Genomic DNA, 12,996 nt, shown 5'->3' on the forward strand with positions numbered 1-12,996 from the left:
AAACAGACGGTTATACCACCCACAATAGTCACTAGTTCACATTTCCCATATGTCTACTTTAGATTGGCATCGTTTTTTGAACATTCTTTTATTTTTCTTGGACGTTACAAGGCTTAGAACATAAACAGCAATTTCTCATATTTTTAAGAAAATGTCAAAAGCCTTTTTTTTAAGGTACCTGTTCAGTTCTGAAGTGGCTTTGAGGGGCCTATGTATTTGGAAACCTGATAAAACACCCCATTTTAAAAACTAGACCCCTCAAAGTATTCAAAACAGCATTTAGAAAGTTTTTTAACCCTTCAGGCATTTCACAGGAATTAAAGCAAAGTGGAGGTGAACTTTGCAAATTTCATTTTTCTTGCGGAATTTCAATTTTATTCATTTTTTTTTCTGTAACACAGAAGGTTTTACCAGAGAAACACTACTAAATATGTATTGTCCAGATTCTGAAGTTTTTAGAAATGTCCCACATGTGGCCCTACTGCCCTCGTGGACTAAAACACAAGCCCTAGAAGCAAAGAAGTACCTAGTGCATTTTGAGTCCTCTTTTTTATTAGAATATATTTTAGGCAGCATGCCAGGTTTGAAGAGGTGTTGAGGTGCCAAAACAGTAGGAATCCCCCAATAGTGACCCCATTTTGGAAACTACACCCCTCAAGGAATTCATTTATGGTTGTTGTTACCATTTTGACCACACAGTTTTTTCACAGCACGTATTTGAATTGGGCTGTGAAATGAAAAAAATTTCATTTTTTCCAATAAAATGTCATTTGTGATCAAAATTTCTTATTTTCACAGGGAACAAAATACCCCATTTGGTTGCCCAATTTGTCCTTAGTGTGGCAATACCCCATTTGTGGTGATAAACTGCCGTTTGGGCCCATGGGAGGGCTCAGAAGGAAAGGAGCGCTATATGTTTGTTGGAGTCCAGATTTTGCTGGATTGGTTTTCGGGTGCCATGTCGCATTTGCAGAGTCTCAGGGGTATCAAAGCAATGGAAACCCACCAAAAGTGACCCCATTTTGGAAACTACACCCCTCAAGGAATTCATTTATGGTTGTTGTTAGCATTTTGAGCACACAGTTTTTTCACAGCACCTATTTCAATTGGGCTGTGACATTAAAAAAATGAAATTTTTTCCAATAAGATGTAATTTTTTATCAAAATTTCTTATTTTCACAGGGAACAAAATGCTCAATTTTGTTGCCCAATTTCTCCTGAGTGCAGCAATACCCCATTTGTGGCAATAAACTGCCGTTTGGGCCCATGGGAGGCCTCAGAAGGGAAGGAGCGCTGTGTGTTCTTTGGAGTCCAGATTTTGCTGGATTGGTTTTCGGCTGCCATGTCGCATTTGCAGAGCCCCAGAGGTATCAAAGCAATGGAAACCCACCAGAAGTGACCCCATTTTGGAAACTACACCCCTCAAGGAATTCATTTATGGGTAATGTGACCATTTAGACCCCATAGTTTCTTCACAGAACTTATTTGAATTGGGCTGGGAATTAAAGAAAAATATATTTTTTCCAATAATATGTAATTTCAGCTCAAAAATTCTTATTTTCACAAGATATAAAATACTCCATTTTGTTGCCCAATTTGTCCTGAGTGCGGCAATACCCCATTTGTGGTGATAAACTGCCGTTTGGGCCCATGGGAGGGCTCAGAAGGAAAGGAGCGCTGTGTGTTCTTTGGAGTCCAGATTTTGCTGGATTGGTTTTCGGGTGCCATGTCGCATTTGCAGAGCCCCAGATCTATCAAAGCAATAGAAACCAATCACAAATGACCCCATTTTGGAAACTACACCCCTCAAGGAATTCATTTATGGGTGTTGTGACTATTTTGACCCCATAGTTTTTTCACAGAACTAATTTGAATTGGGCTGGGAATGAAAACAAAATTATTTTTTCCAAATAATATGTAGTTTTGGCTGAAAATTTCTTATTTTCACAAGAAACAAAATAGCCCATTCTGTTGCGCAATTTGTTCTGAGGGCCGCAATACCCCATTTGTTGTGATAAACTGCCGTTTGGGCCCATGGGAGGGCTCAGAAGGAAAGGACCACCATTTGGCCTACTGGGGATTTTCTAGTGCGAAGTCATGTATGCAGAAGCACCTGAGGTACCAGTACAGTTGAAACCCGCAAGAAGTGACCCCGTTTTAAAACCTACACCCTTAAGGCATTCATCTAGAGGTGTAGTGAGCATTTTGACCGGAGACCTACACCCCATAAACTGTAATGTGGGTTCTCCCGGGTATGGCAATACCCTACATGTGGCTGTTATCAGCTGCCTGGGCACACAGCAGGGCTCAGAGGGGAAAGACGAGGGGGGATAAGCTGTGCGGAGGGCATCAGGGTAAGTAAAATTGGGGTAAATTATAAACCAAGGGATGTATGATAAATTTTAAAACACTCTTTCATACAGAGCTCTGGTTATTCGGGACACGTGTCACATTGATATATTGTGTCATCCCTTATCGCCCTCTTATAGCAGACTTTGCACCTCTTTTGACTTTTTCCCTTCTTGCCAGTTTGGGGAACTTCCCCTGGAAAGTGTTGCCGCCCTGGTACGATGCGTGTGGCCCCGCTTCCAGAAGTACTGGGTGCCCCCCCTTCTTGGTCCCTAAAGATTAGGTTCTTGATAATCACCTCTTGAAATTCCAGGAAAGTTCCCGTCTGGCCTGCACATCGACGTAGCACGTACGCATTGTACAAAGCCATCTGTATGATGTGCACGGCCAGCTTCTTATACCACACCGCATAGCGCTGTAGGGCTTCAGGGCTTGATCTTACAAGTCCACCCCTCCCATGTACCTATTGTGGTCCAGGATGCAGTCTGGTTTGGGGGTGGCCTTTCCTTCATATATCCTAAACCTGTAGGTATACCCGGATGCACTCTCGCAGCTTATACATCTTCACGCCATACCTTGCCCTCTTACCCGGCAGGTACTCGCGGAATTGAACCCTCCCTTTAAAATGTACCAGGGACTCATCAATAGAAATACACTTCTCGGGGTGTATGCTGGGGAAAACCGGGCACTGGAACGGTCTAATAGGGGTCTCCGTTTATACAAACGGTCAAAACTGGGGTCATCTCGGGGTGGGCACGGCTCATTATCAGTATAATGTAAGAAGCGAAGTATTGCCTCATTTATTTATTTTTTTAGGTTCCAGTTCAGTTCTGAAGTTGCTTTGAGGGGCCCATATATTAGAAACCCCTATGAAATACCCCATTTTAGAAACTAGACCCCTCAAAGTATTCACAACAGCATTTAGAAAGTTTATGAACCCTTTAGGTGTTTCACAGGAATTTAGAGCAAAGTAGAGGTGAAATTTACATATTTTTTTTTTGTCAGAAAATCCTCTTTATACCATTTTTTTTATAACACAAAAGGATTTATCAGTGAAACGCAACTCAATACGTATTGCCCAGATTCTGCAGTTTTTAGAAATATCCCACATGTGGCCCTCGGGCGGTAATGGACTGAAGCAGCGGCCTCAGAAGCAAAGGAGCACCTAGTGGATTTTGAGGCCTCTTTTTTATTAGGCACCATGTCCGGTTTGAAGAGGTCTTGTGGTGCCAAAACATTGGGAACCCCCCAAAAGTGACCCCAATTTGGAAACTAGACCCCTTGAGGAATCCATTGTAGTTTTCTTGGGGTGCATGCGGCTTTTTGATCAGTTTTTATTCTATTTTTAGGTGGCGTGGTGACTAAAAAACAGCAATTCTACTATTGTTTTTTTATTCTTTTTTTTTTACAGCGTTCACCGTGCGCTATAAATAAAATATTCACTTTATTCTGCGGGGCGATACGATTACGGCGATACCAGATGTTTATAGGTTTTTTTTATGTCTTATGGCGTTTGCACAATAAAATAAGTTTTGTAAACAACCATTCACTTTTTGTGTTACCTTATTCTAAGAGCCAGAACGTTTTTATTTTTCAATCAATAAAGCCGTGCGAGGACTTAATTTTTGCGTAACGAACTGTAGTTTCGATCAGTACCATTTTTAAGTACATGCGACTTTTTGATCTCTTTTTATTCCATTTTTTGGGAGGTGAAGTGACCAAAGAATTGTGATTGTGGTACGGTTTATTATTATTTTATTTTACGGCAATCATCGTGCGGGATAAATAATGAAATAATTTTGTAGTTCAGGCCGTTACGGACGCGGCGATACCAATTATGTATAGTTTATTTGTTTGTTTATATATTTTTATTAATAATAAAGGACTGATAAGGGAAAAAGGGGGATTTTTACTTTTATTACTTTTAAATCTTTTATTTTCTTATTTTTACACATCTTTTTGTAACTTTTTTTTTACTTTATTACTTTGTCCCACTAGGGGACATGAGGGCAGGGGGCTCTTATCGCTATTCTAATACACTGCACTACATGCGTAGTGCAGTGTATTAGAACTGTCAGCTACTCACTGACAGCAAGCATAGTGGGTCCTGACGTTGTCAGGACCCACTAGGCTTCCGTCTATGGCATGGCCGGACGCCATTGTTTGGTGTCCGGTTGCCATAGTCACCATCGCCGGCCGCTATCGTGTAGCAGGCCGGCGATGGCAGCTTAACCCCTAAAAAGCCGCGATCTCTATAGAACGCGGCTTTTAAGGGGTTAATCAGCGGGGACACAGCGATCGGTCCCCGCTGTAGGAGCTGTGACAGCTGCTGAACAAGACAGCAGCGTCACAGCTCCTGTATGTGTCGGGAGGACGGCCGAAACGGCCGTTACTCCCGTGACGTACTATTACGTCATGGAGCGCGAACGATACAGCTGCCATGACGTAATAGTACGTCAAGGAGCGGGAAGGGGTTAAGTAGTGTGTCTGTGGGAATTTTTGCCATTTTTGAATGAGAGGGTCTTGCTCGCAATGTCCATTCTAATCCATGCCAAAAGTATTCGATGGGGTTGAGTTCAGGGCTCTGTGCTGGCCAGTCAAGTTTTTCCACACCAAACTCACCCAACTCACCCAAACATGCCATAATGGACCTTGCTTTGTGCGCTGGGGCACAGTCACGCTGGAATAGAAAAGGTCCTTCCTCAAACTGTTCCAACAAAGTTAGAAGCAACCATTGCCCAAAATGTCTTAGTATGCTGAAGCAATAAGATTTCCGTTCACTGGAAACCAAGGCCAACCCCTGAAAACAACCACATAGCATTATCCCTCCTCCACCAAGCTTTACAGTTGGCACAATGCAGTCATACATCATATTACGGTTGGGCAGTAACTGCACAAATTGCACTTGTAGAATGCAGAGCAATATTAATTAGGTGCTGTTTTGTACTCATTAGTATTATAGTCCTATCAGTTACACTATAATCTAACAGTGTTAGTGCAATTAACTTTTATGGCATTTGATTAGAGGCGGGCGCCAACAAAAATAAATGTCAAATGATATTATAATAGTCACTTATAATATTAATGCTTAATAACAGGGAGACTACAGTATAGAACAGTTGGGCATTGATTATTAGGGCCAATTTTTGTGCCTAAAGAATGCAGAAATAGGGGTCCTCTGTATTTTCAAGATATATATCAACATTGGACTTTTTAATATTATTAATTAATTAACTCAATAAAATATAACTTCTTACCAACATTTGTACCAACACTATCCTGTCTTTTCCCCTACCCCTTATAGTTTATTCCATATTGATTGGTGGTGTACACCCTATGTGGTTCTCTGTCAATTTATTTCAATTTCAATATTGGAGGGCACGTGACAACACTTTGCACAATGCAGTAAGACAGGTAACGTTCTCCTGGCATTCATCAAACCCAGACTCATCCATCAGACTGCCAGATAGGGAAGCGTGATTCATTACTCCACAGAACACGTTTTCACTGCTCCAGAGTCCAGTGGCCGCGTGCTTTATACCACTCCATCAAATGATTTTGACTGACAGAGGGATAGCCCAAGAATTGGGACTTATAGTTCTTGCTCTTCTATTGCAGACAGAGCAAAGGAGGAGGGCTCCTTTTGAAGCCAGTTGCCTTACAGCCAGAGACAAGTTTGGTGTTGGGCTTGAGAGAACAGCAGTGTGCGAGGGTGGGGGGTGATCGCATAGCTATTTGTCTGTATATCTGTCTGTCTATCTATAGGCCCTATTACACGGGCCAATGATCGAGCAAACAAGCGCTCACAGAATGCTCGTTCCCGATCATTGCCCTGAGTGAACAGGGCAACGATCAGCTGTGAACGATTGTACTAACGAATGCCCGTCCCCATACATAGCTTCTTGTGAAAGAGCAAACAAGCGCCGATCAACAAGCGGCCCATATTGGGCCGTGTAATAGGACCCTATGTCAAATGTATCTCCTAGATATCAATCTACTTTATATATGTTCTCTATATACAAGTCAAACTTGAATCGACTGATATGGGCACTTTAGCAGATTTGAATGAACTCTGGAGGGAGAATTATGCCTCAGATGAGGGGGAAAATATAGAAATAAGTTCGACTAATATAATTCCTGAATTTACGGGAGTACGCGAGAAAAGTACCACAATGCCTAGTGTTTATTCAAATAGATGCACCCATGCTTTTATTAAGGCAATGCATAGGAACATTAATTTCATCGACTGGCCTTCCTTCCTTCCTGAGGACAACCTAACCAAAAAAGAAAGAAAAGCCCTAAATGAATTACGTAAATTAGATAACATCGTGAATAAACCGAGTGACAAGGGCAGTAATGTTGTCCTCCTCAGGGAGGAGTACTATGTCGGTGATATTAAAAGACAACTGGATACTGAATTTTATACCCCCTTGCTGACATAATGAATATTTTGAATAGAAAACGTATTTTTGCATTAGTTGAGGGTCTAATTAGCAAGCATGAATTCCAATACTTGAAAGTTAGGGAACCACATATGCCCATCATATATATGCTTCCCAAGGTACGGATAATCCACAGACTAGGCCAATTATTTCTGGTTGTGATGGCCCCACTGATCACTTGGAGAAGTATATAGATGATTGAAACCATTTGTCTATATGATTCCCTCCTTTGTTTTAGACACAGGAAATTTGTTGGGCAAATGTGAAGGATTTGCCTGACACAGCTTCTGTGTCGACGCCCGTGGTTAATCAGCCTGCATATGTTCCTAGGTCTGCTAGAGTGACTCGATCTGCTACCACTCAGGCTGATAGGCTGAGGAGTGGGAGAGCCCATCGCAGCCTGGCCAGACGGTGCTAGCTCCCGCCCCTGGTCCACTTATACCTTCATTTGCTGCTTGTCCTTTGCCTGTGATTCTCCTGTTTCCTGGCTCTGCTATTCCTGCTGTTACTATTGACCTCTGCTTCATATAGACCCTGGCTTGACTGAGTATTCTCCTGCTCTGCATTTGTTACCTCGTACTCTACTGGTTAGACTCGGCTCGACCACTACTCTGTTGCTCATGGTGTTGCAGTGGGCAACTGACCCAGATTCCTTTGCTTTTGTGTTCCCTTGTCTTGTTTGTCTGTCGTGCACATATTGAGCGTAGGGACCGTCACCCAGTTGTACGCCGTCGCCTAGGACGGACTGTGCAAGTAGGCAGGGACTGAGATTAGGGCTCACCTGTCTGTCTCCCTATACTGACATTACATAATCACAGGCCCATTTACCTTTTCTACCCCGGTCCCTACACACTATGGACCCCCTTGAGGCCCTGGCTCAGCAAATGCAGGGTCTCTCCCTACAGGTCCAAGACCTGGCTCAAAGGTGCAACCTGCGTGATGCCACCCAGGTAGTGCCCTCCACCCCACCTCTTGAACCCCATCTCAAGTTGCCTGACCGATTCTCAGGGGACCGGAAGACTTTTTTCTCCTTTCGGGAAAGTTGTAGGCTCTATTTCCGTTTAAGGCCCCAGGTTCTGAGAGCCAGCCAGTGGGTATAATGGGCCTTCTCCTTGGCCCCTGAACTCTCTTCTGTTGACCTCTTTTTTTCGGCTCTCGGACTCATCTATGACGAGACTGACAAGACTGCCTTTGCCGAGAGTCAGCTGGTGACCTTACGTCAGGGTAAGAGACCCGTTGAGGAGTACTGTTCTGACTCTAGGAAGTGGTGTGTAGCTTTTTGGTGGAATGACCCTGTCTTGAGGTGCCAGTTTAGATTGGTTCTGTCAAACGCTCTGAAAGACCTGTTAGTTAGTTATCCCTCTTCTGACTCTCTAGATAAGGTTATGGCTTTAGCGGTACGTCTTGACCGAAGTCTCAGGGAACGATGACTTGAACGTTTTTGTGCATTCTCCTCTGGCTCCCCTATTATGGCCCCAGAGGCTCCGTTGCTTCGTTCTTCCACTGAAAACTCGGATGAACCAATGCAACTCGGGGCCTCCATGTCTCCCTAACAACGTAGAGAGTACCGCAGGAAGAATGGTCTCTGCTTCTACTATGGGGATGGCAAGCATCAAGTGATCGACTGTCCTAGACGTAAGAATACGCAGCCGGGAAACTTCCGCGCCTAAGTGACCATCGGGGAAGTCGCTTGGGCGCACAGGTATTTCCCGTATACATGAAACCTAATAAGATCTTACTTCCCTTTCAGGTCTCTTTTTAGGGCAGGTCTGCCACCGGCAGTGCCTTCGTGGATTCAGGGTCTTCTGCTAATATTATGTCTGTGGAATTTGCTATGTCTCTAGCCATGCCATTGATTGATTTACCTAAACCTGTCTCGGTAGTGGGTATCGACTCCACCCCACTTGCTAATAGTTATTTTACGCAGCATACCCCTGTTTTTGAACTCATTGTGGGCTCCATTCATTTGGAGAAGTGTTTGGTGTTGGTGATGCAGGGATTATCGTCCGATTTGGTTTTAGGCCTTCCTTGGTTGCAGATGCATAATCCCACGTTTAACTGGAATACCGGGGATCTTACTAAATGGGGTAATGAATGCATGACGTCCTGTTTTTCTATTAATTTGGTTTCTCTCGCTGAGGAGGTGAACAATCTACCTGAGTTTATTCAGGATTTCGCTGATGTTTTTTCTAAAAAAGCTTCCGAAGAGTTACCTCCTCATAGAGAGTACGATTGCGCTATCGATTTGGTACCAGGAGCTAAGCTCCCTAAAGTTAGGATATTTAATCTCTCTTGTCCCGAACGTGAAGCCATGAGAGAATATATCCAGGAAAGCCTGGCCAAGGGTTACATTCGTCCCTCTACTTCTCCGGTAGGTGCTGGCTTCGTCTTCGCAGGGAAGAAGGGTGGTGGTCTTAGGCCGTGCATCGATTACCGAAACTTGAATAAGGTCACTGTAAGGAACCAATATCCCCTTCCTCTGATTCCTGATCTCTTCAATCAGGTTCCAGGGGGCCCAGTGGTTCTCTAAGTTTGATCTCCGGGGGGCTTACAACCTTATCCGAATCAGAGAAGTGGATGAGTGGAAGACTGCGTTTAACACGCCCGAAGGTCATTTCGAACACCTCGTCATGCCCTTTGGGTTGTGTAATACTCCCGCGATCTTCTAGAATTTCATAAATGAGATTTTAAGAGACTACCTGGGGGTATTTCTTGTAGTGTACCTTGATGATATACTTGTGTTTTCCAAGGACTGGTCCTCCCACATTGAGCATGTCAGGAAGGTACTCCAGGCCCTTCAGGAAAACAAACTCTTTGCTAAAACCGAAAAATGTGTGTTTGGGGTGCAGGAGATACCATTTTTGGGTCAGATCCTCACTCCTAACAAATTCCGAATGGACCCTGCCAAGGTTCAGGCGGTGGCTGAATGGGTCCGACCTGCCTCTCTGAAGGCTTTACAGTGCTTCCTGGGGTTTGCTAATTATTATAGGAGATTTATTGCTAACTTCTCGGTCATCGCTAAGCCTCTTACGGACCTTACTCGCTAAGGTGCCGATCTCCTCCACTGACCTCCGGAGGCGGTCCAGGCTTTTGAGGTCCTTAAGAGGTCCATTATCTCTGTCCCAGTGCTGAATCAGCCTAACCAGATGGAGCCATTCATCGTGGAGGTTGACGCCTCCGAGGTGGGAGTGGGTGCTGTCTTGTCCCAGGGTACTAGGTCTCTCACCCATCTCCGTCCCTGTGCCTACTTCTCCAGGAAGTTCTCCCCCACAGAGAGTAATTACGACGTTGGCAACTGCAAACTCTTAGCCATTTAATGGGCATTTGAAGAGTGGCGCCACTTCCTGGAGGGGGCTAGGCACCAGGTAACGGTCCTTACCGACAACAAGAATCAGTTTTTTCTAGAATCTGCCCGGAGGTTAAACCCGAGACAAGCTCGATGGGCGTTGTTTTTTACTAGATTCAACTTTGTGGTCACCTATAGGGCTGGGTCTAAAAATATTAAAGCTTATGCGCTGTCGCGTAGCTTCATGGCCAGCCCTCCTCCGGAGGAGGATCCTGCTTGTGTTTTGCCCCAGGTATAATCATATCCTCTATTGATTCTGACTTAGTCTCCGAAATTGCGGCTGATCAAGGTTCAGCTCCCAAGAACCTTCCTGAGAACAAGCTGTTTGTTCCCCTGCAATTCCGGCTAAGGGTACTCAGGGAGAATCATGACTCTGCACTATCTGGCCATCCAGGCATCCTGGGTACCAAGCACCTCATTTCTAGAACCTATTGGTGGCCTGGGTTGCTTAAAGACGTTAGGGCCTACGTCGCCGCTTGTGAAATTTGTGCTAGTTCCAAGACTCCCAGGTCCCAACCAGCAGGCTTACTATGTTCTTTGCCTATTCCCCAGAGACCTTGGACCCATATCTCCATGGATTTTATTACCGATCTGCCTCCATCCCAAGGCAAGACGGCGGTGTGGGTTGTAGTAGACCGCTTCAGTAAGATGTGCCACTTTGTGCCCCTCAAGAAACTACCCAATGCCAAGACGTTAGCTACCTTGTTTGTCAAACACATCCTGCGTCTCCATGGGGTTCCTGTCAATTTTGTTTCTGACAGAGGGGTAGTTTGTTTCATTGTTTTGGAGGGCTTTCTTTAAGTAGTTGGAGATTGATCTGTCCTTCTCCTCGGCCTTCCATCCTGAAACTAATGGCCAAACCGAAAGGACTAATCAGTCTCTAGAACAATATTTGAGGTGTTTTATCTCTGACTGCCAAGATGATTGGGTCTCCTTCATCCCCCTCGCTGAATTTTCCCTCAATAACCGGGTCAGTAACTCGTCAGGGGTCTCCCCCTTTTTCTGTCATTTTGGATTTAATCCACGGTTCTCCTCCATTTCACCTGGTGGTTCCAACAATCCCGAGGTTGATATTGTTCATCAAGAACTGTGCACAGTCTGGGCCCAGGTTCAGAAGAACCTTGAGGCATCCCAGAGCATACAAAAGACTCAGGCAGATAAAAGACATTCTGCTAACCCCTTGTTTGTGGTCGGGGATCGGGTGTGGCTGTCTTCAAAAAAATTTCGCCTTAAAGTTCTGTCCCAAAAATTTTCTCCCCAGTATATAGGGCCGTACAAGGTCATTAACCCTGTCTCCTTCCGGCTGGAGTTACCCCCGTCTTTTCAAATACACAACGTGCTCCATGCCTCCCTCCTGAAACGCTGCTCCCCGTCCTTGGCTACCTCGAGGAAACCTCCGGTCCCTGTTCTTACCCCTGAAGGGGTAGAATTCGAGGTGGCCAAGATTGTGGACAGCAGGATGGTCTGAGTCTCCCTCCAGTACCTGGTCCATTGGAGAGGATACGGGCCTGAGGAGAGGACTTGGATACCCGCCCAGGATGTTCACGCCGGGTTATTGCTCAGGAAGTTCCATCTTCGGTTCCCCAATAAGCCAGGTCCACCTAAGAAGGGTCCAGTGGCCCCTCATAAAAGGGGGGGTACTGTGAAGGATTTGCCTGACACAGCTTCTGTGTAGACGCCCGAGGTTAATCAACCTGCATCTGTTCCTAGGTCTGCTAGAGTGACTCGATCTGCTACCACTCAGGCTGGTAGACTGAGGAGTGGGAGAGCCTATCGCAGCCTGGCCAGACGGTTCTACCTCCCGTCCCTGGTCCACTTATACCTTCATTTGCTGCTTGTCCTTTGCCTGTGATTCTCCTCTTTCCTGGCTCTGCTGTTCCTGCTGTTACTATTGACCTCTGCTTCATATAGACCCTGGCATGACTGAGTATTCTCCTGCTCTGCATTTGTTACCTCGTACTCTCCTGGTTTGACTCGGCTCGTCCACTACTCTGTTGCTCACGGTGTTGCCGTTGGCAACTGACCCACATTCCTTTGCTTTTGTGTTCCCTTGTCTTGTTTGTCTGTCGTGCACATATTGAGCGTAGGGACCATCGCCCAGTTGTACGCCATCGCCTAGGACGGGCTGTGCAAGTAGACAGGGACTGAGTGGTGGGTAGATTAGGGCTCACCTGTCTGTCTCCCTATCCTGACATGACAGCAAAATTGAGAATCTGAAAATTGAAGGAGACTTTCTACTTGTAGGACTGGATGTGGAATCACTGTATACCTCAATTCCCCATAATGTTGGTCTGAAAGCCGCTGCACACTTTCTGGAGAAACGAGGAGGGATTTGGATTCATCAAAATGAATTCATTATAGAAATGTTAGAATTTGTACTGATCTACCGTTTAATTGTTTCTCCTTTGATGGAAAATATTATTGTCAGACACAGGGGACTGCTATGGGGTCCACATGTGCATCATATGCTTGCCTACATTTGGGGTGGTGGGAGGAATTGATTGTGTACACCTATTCCGAAAGTGTGCAGCCTGCTGGTTCAGAAATATGGATGATGTCCTCCTGTGTTGGAAGGGATGTGTGGAATCTCTACAGGCCTTCATTAACGATCTTTACACAAATTGTCTCAATATCTTCCTCACTTTTAATTATAGTTAATCCATAATCAGCTTTTTGGATTTGTATATCTATAGGGAAGCGCATAGCTTAATGACCACTACTTTTCGCAAACCTACAGCAGGTAATACCCTTCTAGCAGAGAGCAGTCATCATCCCTCCTCTCAAATCAAGAGAATCCCAATAAGTCAATTTCTTAGAATTGGACGTAAATGTTCAAAATTTGAAGACTTCAAAAGTGAG

This window comes from Rhinoderma darwinii, chromosome 2 (genome assembly GCF_050947455.1).
Source record: "Rhinoderma darwinii isolate aRhiDar2 chromosome 2, aRhiDar2.hap1, whole genome shotgun sequence".
Lineage (NCBI taxonomy): Eukaryota > Metazoa > Chordata > Amphibia > Anura > Rhinodermatidae > Rhinoderma > Rhinoderma darwinii.